The sequence below is a fragment of the Rattus norvegicus genome, chromosome 19 (genome assembly GCF_021556685.1).
Source record: "Rattus norvegicus strain SHRSP/BbbUtx chromosome 19, alternate assembly SHRSP_T2T, whole genome shotgun sequence".
NCBI classification, from domain to species: domain Eukaryota; kingdom Metazoa; phylum Chordata; class Mammalia; order Rodentia; family Muridae; genus Rattus; species Rattus norvegicus.
This window is the reverse complement of record NC_141552.1, coordinates 46,609,962-46,617,243: the sequence shown is the minus strand read 5'-3', so window position 1 is coordinate 46,617,243 and position 7,282 is coordinate 46,609,962. Positions and strand designations below refer to the sequence as shown.

The 7,282-nt window shown below is 37.2% G+C and overlaps 1 long non-coding RNA gene across 4 annotated transcripts in view; it reads right to left on the bottom strand.

Annotated features, from left to right (window-relative positions):
• Positions 1 to 653: 653 nt before the first annotated feature.
• The window catches only part of LOC102553276 (uncharacterized), a 30,017-nt gene continuing 23,388 nt past the window's right edge, over positions 654 to 7,282 (bottom strand). For 2 of the 4 annotated variants that reach the window (XR_015643614.1, XR_015643615.1), the window contains exons 4-5: positions 6,402 to 6,477; positions 676 to 750 (exon numbers count right to left, since the gene is read on the bottom strand). This is a non-coding gene — a long non-coding RNA (uncharacterized LOC102553276). Of the gene's footprint in view, positions 751 to 6,401; positions 6,478 to 7,282 lie in introns of all 4 variants that reach the window. The other 2 variants (XR_015643616.1, XR_015643617.1) reach the window with 1 other exon arrangement.

The window sequence follows — 7,282 nt, the reverse complement described above, 5'->3', positions numbered from 1 at the left end:
AGCCAGTACAAATAAAAATGTCATAAAGAAAGGAGAAGAATATGCTGTAAAGACATCTTTAAAATAAATGAATTTAACTTTACACGTAACAGTCAGATAGAAAGAAGAAATGCTTCTTTATTGACAAAAATTTGAGAAGAATTTTTCTGTTTTGTTATTGTTTTCAGTTTGCTTTTCCTTTTTTTTTTTTAAAAAAAATTGCGGGTTGGGGATTTAGCTCAGTGGTAGAGCGCTTGCCTAGCAAGCACAAGGCCCTGGGTTCGGTCCCCAGCTCCAAAAAAAAAAAAAAAAAAAAAAAAAAAAAAAAAAAAAGAAAGAAAGAAAGAAAGAAAAAATTAAAAAAATTGCATTATTTTGTGTTGTATTGTGGTTTGTTTTCTATGATAAAGTATGTAGTTATGTGTTCCAGGGTGACCCAGAACGTCTTGCCTCTGCCTTCTGAAAGTTGGCATTACAGGCAGATGTCACCATGCTCAGTTAACATGGATCTCTGGATATTTGACCCTTTACCAAATTAGTAGCCTCCTCACCATACTTCTGCCATGACTTTCTCAAGCAGCAGAGCTGAGACTCATGTCTCAACTGTTACCCTGGCTGTTCTGTCTACCGTTCCTAAAGGATGAAATAATCCAGACAATTAACAGACAAAGTGATAGAATACTGATTGAGCCATGGTTAATTTCATTCTTTCCTGAGTTTAATAATTGTCTTGATCCACCATATAGCTGAACTTCTTGCTTCTTAGGGTACCTAGAATAAAGCATGTGGTATTTGAGTTATTTCCATAACATAACTATGGCCTTCAAATTAACCAAACACAAGAGATTTATTTAATTGTTTTCTTTAATACATTTTATAGTGCTTATATTTTTCTATCCAGAATACATACATATTTTACCTTTTAGCTATAACTTTGAAGAACATTCATCAATAAATTAAGCTACCTGCAAAGGCAACTACTTTCCATACTAGAATACTTTGAATTAATGAATAACTAATATTTACTATTGGCTACCATCGTTAAGTGAAAGCTAATAGAGCCTTAATGTTCATTTCAGAAAACAAAAATAACCTAGATTTATTTTTGCTAAGATATTTATAGTCTCTATTGTAATTATTTAGCCATCACAGTTTCTGCCAAAACAACATAATTTCACCAATAAGCAACTAACAAATAAGTAGTCCTGTGACTAACAAAATGACTGAGTAATAAGGGGGAAACCCACTAGTCTACTTTCTAGAAAGCTGGAATATAATAATCTCTCTGTCAGTCTGACATTCACCTAACTCACAAAAGTCTAAGTCATGGGGAAGTGAAGTTCTTTAGTCTAAACTAAAGAGAATCAAAAGCCTAGAGTTCATTGTCATAGGTCTGGATTCCTCTCCTGGTTCTATAATTTGGACTTGGAATGTCCTCTAAATATCCATGTTTTAAAGTCTTGGTCCCAAGAGTGTAAGTGTTAGGAAGCTATAGAACCCTTAAGAGGTGGGGCCCAACCCAGGTGTTGTGGTTCCCAGGCAGTGGCATATGGATCTCTGTGAATTCTAGGCCTACATAGAGATTTTCAGAACAGCCACTTGAAAAATCTTCCTCCTCTATGACCTCTGCAACCCGGAAAATGACAATGCAGTAAAAATAGCCCAGTCATATCATCTAATAACTTGGTCTGACAGTATGCTCTAAATTTTCTTACAGTCTTATCCAAGAACACTTAAGTGGTCACACCCCCTTAGAGTCTTCCCTTCTGCATTGCACAGAACCCAGTTCTGTTGCCAAGCATCTACACAGACCTTGAAGAATACAAACTAACACATGAATAAACGATAGGGAAAGCAAAAAGGTTGTTATTATTCTTGCTCGAAATAAAACTGCCCAGTATTTCCATCTGGATTTTCTGAGTGCTTATTATATAAAGAGGTTTATGTTTCAACAATAGAGAGTTAGAGCCCACTTGGCAACTTCCCAAACTTGTGCCCAGTTTCAAGCAGGAAAAAGAAATATAATGAGAAGCCACAACATGATATTATTTCCCAATGGTTTTCTAATTCTACTCATAACACGGATATTTTTAAGACAATGGTTATATTTCTAGGTCAGAAGATCTCTTCAGTGATTCTGTTGTTCCCTGCATCTTCCAGTTCACCCATCTCCAGCATTCACTGCTCTCTAGGCTTTTAAATTGAATTCTGTATCAGCCGTGACATTCGAGAGGCTGGTTTTTATAGCCTCCCAAGTAGAAACTCCTATAATCTTCTATAGTAATCTTTCCTTTTCAGCCAATTTGCCTCTATTTTTTTTCATATCTAAATCCTATATGCTGTAGTTGGGGCACAGTTCCTCTCATATTGACCCTTACTATAAATAAAGAATGGTTGATTTCCATCCATTATGCTAAGTAATTTTTTAATGTAAGCGTATTAAATAAGCAGTGCCTATCCTCCTAAGTTGAATTATCATAGTTATTTTAATTTTTGCTCATGGCCCTCAATTTTTTTATTTTTATTTTATTTTTTTATTTTTTGGCTCTCTAAATATTTTGTATTGAGTCACAACTTTATTTCTTTAATATTTTTGGTTTTGTCCTATCACTATCCTATTTTCTACTTTCTCTTCTCCCTCACACCTCCCTCTTCCTTCCTTCCTTTCTTCCTTCCTTTCTTTCTTCCTTCCTTCCTCCTTCCTTCCTTCCTTTCTCCCTTCCTTCCTTCCTTCCTTTCCTTATTTATTTTGAGACAGGGTCTTATGCAGCCCAAGTTGGATCTCACTCACTGGGTAGTAAAAGATACTTTGAAGTCTTGATCCCCTACCCCCTTCCCTGCCTCCACCTTCAGGAAGTTACAGCTATAAGTGGGAAACGCCCACTTATAAAAGTCAAGACTCCTATTCCTGCCTCTCACTGTACCGCTTCCCATGTTCCCCTACAGAGCTATATTCCCAAGACACTGAATATCAGCCCTAAAATATTCATCGGTCTCAGATTGAGAAGCAATGTTCTTAACCTGCCTAATGCTCCAACCCTTTACTACAGTTCTTGTGTTGTAGTGACCCTCATACATAAAATTATTTTTGGTGCTACTTCATAACTGTAATTTGATACTGTTATGAAACATAATATAAATATAAAAAATGTGTTTTCCAATTGTCTTCCAACCTAACAAAATAGTCCTTTGACCTGCAAAAGAGTTGGGACCCACAGGTTGAGGATCACTAAAGAGTAGGCTAGAGAGCAAGGATCAACTCTTAGAAGCTATTGTCTGCCCTCAGTATTTGAATGTGTTATGATAATTCTGCTAATCTCTTTCAATTTGTCAATATTCATGAGAAATATTCTACTTTAATAACCAATCCTATCCTCTGTAGTCTACACCATGATAAAAATAAATCTCATGGGCCTACCCTTTTCCTAAATTATTGATACTTCATTCACAACATACTTCCTTCAAGTTGGTATGTATTTCATAACAATTATGGGTTTGATCTTTGGTCTGGCAGTCTTCTGTAAAGCTGTTTTTTTTTAAAAAAATAGATTGATGATTGTCTCTTGTAGAATTTAATTTAAAACATGTTAAAGCCACAATAAAAATCCACCAAGTCTTCTAAAAACACCATACTTTTCATAGTCACAGCAGATGGGTCTGACAAGGTCATTTTCTTTAAGAATATGCAGTTCGTTATTCACGTTTAAAACAAAACCAAATTGTAAATAAGGGCACACTCTAAAATGCACACTCATCCATCACTGTCTTGCCTTCTCTTGGGTATAATACAGTTACCGATTTTACATAAATGCCTCTATCTTTCCTACCTTTCCCTGTTAAATTACCTCCCAATCCATGGTCTTTGATTTTGTTGTTAATCGCAAAAGTTTGGTCATTTCTGTGTTCCTTTATAAATTCTACCGTTTTATTTTTGTATTTTGACAATTATAAAGCATCATCTATCACATCAAAGTGGAAAAATGAGTAGCAGGTTTGATGGACTTCATTGGTCTATACAGTCAAAACAACTGAGACTAGTGGTCCTTTAGTGTAGCCTTTGAGGATTATATTACTTTTATCATAAATATGACTCCGTACTCAGTAACTTTCCTCTCTCTTAGAGTTTGTTTGTTTCCTTTCATTGGAGGGTACATTTTTACCTCATAGACTTGAACTGATGACACTTCTGTAGAGATTGCAGGTGCACACGTCCATGAAGAGACTGTTCTCGATGTTCTTATGTTCTGACAGTACGCTTAATTATCAGTTTTGTCTTGAATTACTATCTCTAAGCTGCCTAAACAGATATTTTTTTAAACCAGCATCCTAAGGTTACAAATATTTGATTGTATGCTAAATTTACTTGCCTGGTAGAAAAGATGCTACCAAGGAACTCTATTTGGCAAACACATTATTATTAAAGGAATTCAGAGCTCCAGAGAAGAATCGTTAATCTCAGTCTCGGGTGTGACTGAGGCCATGGGGTTAAATGGTGGGTGGCCTTTCTTCAACTCTTCCTTTAATTTTCTTTCAAGCAGTTCCCCTTCATTAATCCTATTCATGATCCCCCACATGTATCCTTTCCAATTTTTCTTATATGCCCATGCTTTACTTAGTCAAATAATGATTAAAAATCACCAGTGACTCTTCATATCTCCTCTCCAGTCATCCTCAGTTCTCTTTATCTTCATTCTCTTATTCAGGATAGAAACTAAATAAACAGGATTGTATTGCCTTCACCAAATGGTCATCAATTGGTATTTATTTCCATAGTATTATTCTTTTCATTAGCTTTAACTTAAACCATCCTTTCTGCCATGCATACATGGAATTTTCTCTTCTACAAGCCAGCTGTGTTCTAGATTCTATACAACATTCAAAGTGAATGTCATCTGTGAAGTTTCCTCTAACACAGTCATATATGAGGCATTTAATGTCAACTCAAGCTATAACCTGAGTTGACAGGCTAGCTTTCATGTACCCCAGGGCACTATCAAATGGTCCAAGTATGAGTAGAGTATATTTTAACATCTATTTGTAGTGATTAAAAAAATAACAAATAAATTGATAGTTACTTATATCTAACATACGAATTAACATATAAATTTCCCTGAGCATATGTGTCAGACACTAATATTATAGAAAGGGGTCTTCTAAGTCTGAAACCTACAGGGTACTGCTTCTTCTGTCTCTCATTCATTTCATCTTAGGGTGGTCTATAATATGAGATAAGGATCCAAATAGTCTTTATCTAGCCTTTTAAAATTAAAAAAAATGATCTCCTGTATGCTTTCCTGCAAAGAGTATACAAATTTAAAATAAGAACAATAATGTCCTTGCAATGTAAGGATTTGCAAGGAAAAGTGAATTGCGCATACATTTTCTTCATAATACAATGTTTAAAACAATACTCTTGATGCAAAATCCTCAGCATTCAGTCTGATCTGTTATAGAAGTCACATTACTATGACTGAAAATGCCATTAATAGTGTACTTCACAGGGCAAGGAATGGTTTCTGTAGTCATCCAGTAAAATCAAACCACCTCAGATATATTGCCTATCTCATTTGTCCGTGTGCTTGGTATTTCAATTTTAATATGGTTATCTTAGTACATTGCATAAATATATGATTTACATAGAATATCATATATGATAAGCAGGTACACAAAATTAAGAAAGCCTAATGATGAATCATGAGGCTGACTCCTCTCCCTGAACTCAGCTTTGTTTCTGTTTCTTCTGTGGAAGACAGACTTTCTTTCTTTAATCACAGCCAGGTGTGCCCATGCTTCACCCGCACCTCCCTCTCTCTTAAACAATAATCTCCTGGAGTGAAGGGTTATATCTTATCTTATCCATGTACAGTTTTCCACCGTGCTAATTATATTTACCAAACACACAGGTGACTTCAATAAACGTTTGGTAGAAGGATGAAGGAAGCTTACAGGGTAAAGTGGGAGGAACGTGCTGTGGTTTAAAGTGTTGTTTCTCCCCACTCCTAGTTGGATCACCAAGAAAGAATACTGAAGATGCCACTCCCAATGGAGGATGGGTGAAATTGCAACTTGGGTGAGGCGAGGAAAAGTCAACAGAAGACCTCAGGTTCTTCTGAGGAGAATGTCAGCAAGAGGAGAGAAGAGACAGCATTTGACTTAGTAGTGGTGGTTTCTGTGTGAACAGCACCAGAGCCCAGAAATAATCCCCTGGCACAAAGACAAGCACCTAGCAACTGATCGGCAGCAGCAGTTTTTTTTCTGCCTGACTCTGCACTATAGCCCAGGGCTTGGTCTGTTACCTGAAATGACCCGACACATCAGGAAGTACATTTGTACTTCTTTCTGTAAATGAGCAGTCCACCCCTGCTCACAGTATAATAGCTCTCTGAAGTAGCCACATTAAGAAGAGAACCATGAAGGCTCACCTTTGATGATGAAATTTTTTAATCATGGAAGTCGTTCAGGAGGCTAGCTCTGTAATTACCGAGAGATTCGTGTACCCTGCATTTAAAGAGACACAGTCAGGTAATAGTAGACAACCAGGCCTAGTGGCATCAATAAACTTGAAACAAATGAACAAACAAATATCCAAAATGGAGATCTTGTGTTTAAAGAAATGGTTTGCTAAGGGTAAAAGTGAATCTGATAAGAAGACTGCCACACACACTGCATCCAAAGATAGGCAGGGGACTGAGAGAGTAAACTCCTGAGAGGAAAGAAACTCCAACAGTGTCCAAGGCAAGAGGGAAAGAGCAGGAGATGTCACCACAGCATTGTACAAGAACTATTTTGGGCTCAGATGCTTCATTGGATCCCAGAACACTGCTGTGTTTCAAATACTTTAGCCACTTTACTTCTGACAAGTCTTAGCTAAACACAGAGCTCATGAAGTCCAGACACCACAGGGACGAGAGCCAGATTCAGCCATGAAGGATGCTCCAACTTCTCTGCTAGGAGAAGACTGGACAATCAAACGGGTTGGAGTGGCCAGTGGAGGAGCCTCATCCACGCTCTACTTGTCGGCACCCCAGTGTCTTGAAGCTTGCAGAGAAACAGTCTCCCAATTCACCGATATCACAAAGTCCTTGAAAAGGAAACAATTCCCTCCGCCCACCAAATCTACCTGAAATGGATTCAAGACAGTGACAGTGACAGTGTTAGGAATGTCTGCATGATTGTGCAGTGGAAAGGACATGAGGGAACATCACATAATTAGACAGTAAGAATACAGGTTTGTTTATTCGTCATTCAGTCCTACCCAGAAGCCTCAGTACCCTATGATAGTGAGGCTACAGGTCCTTGGGTG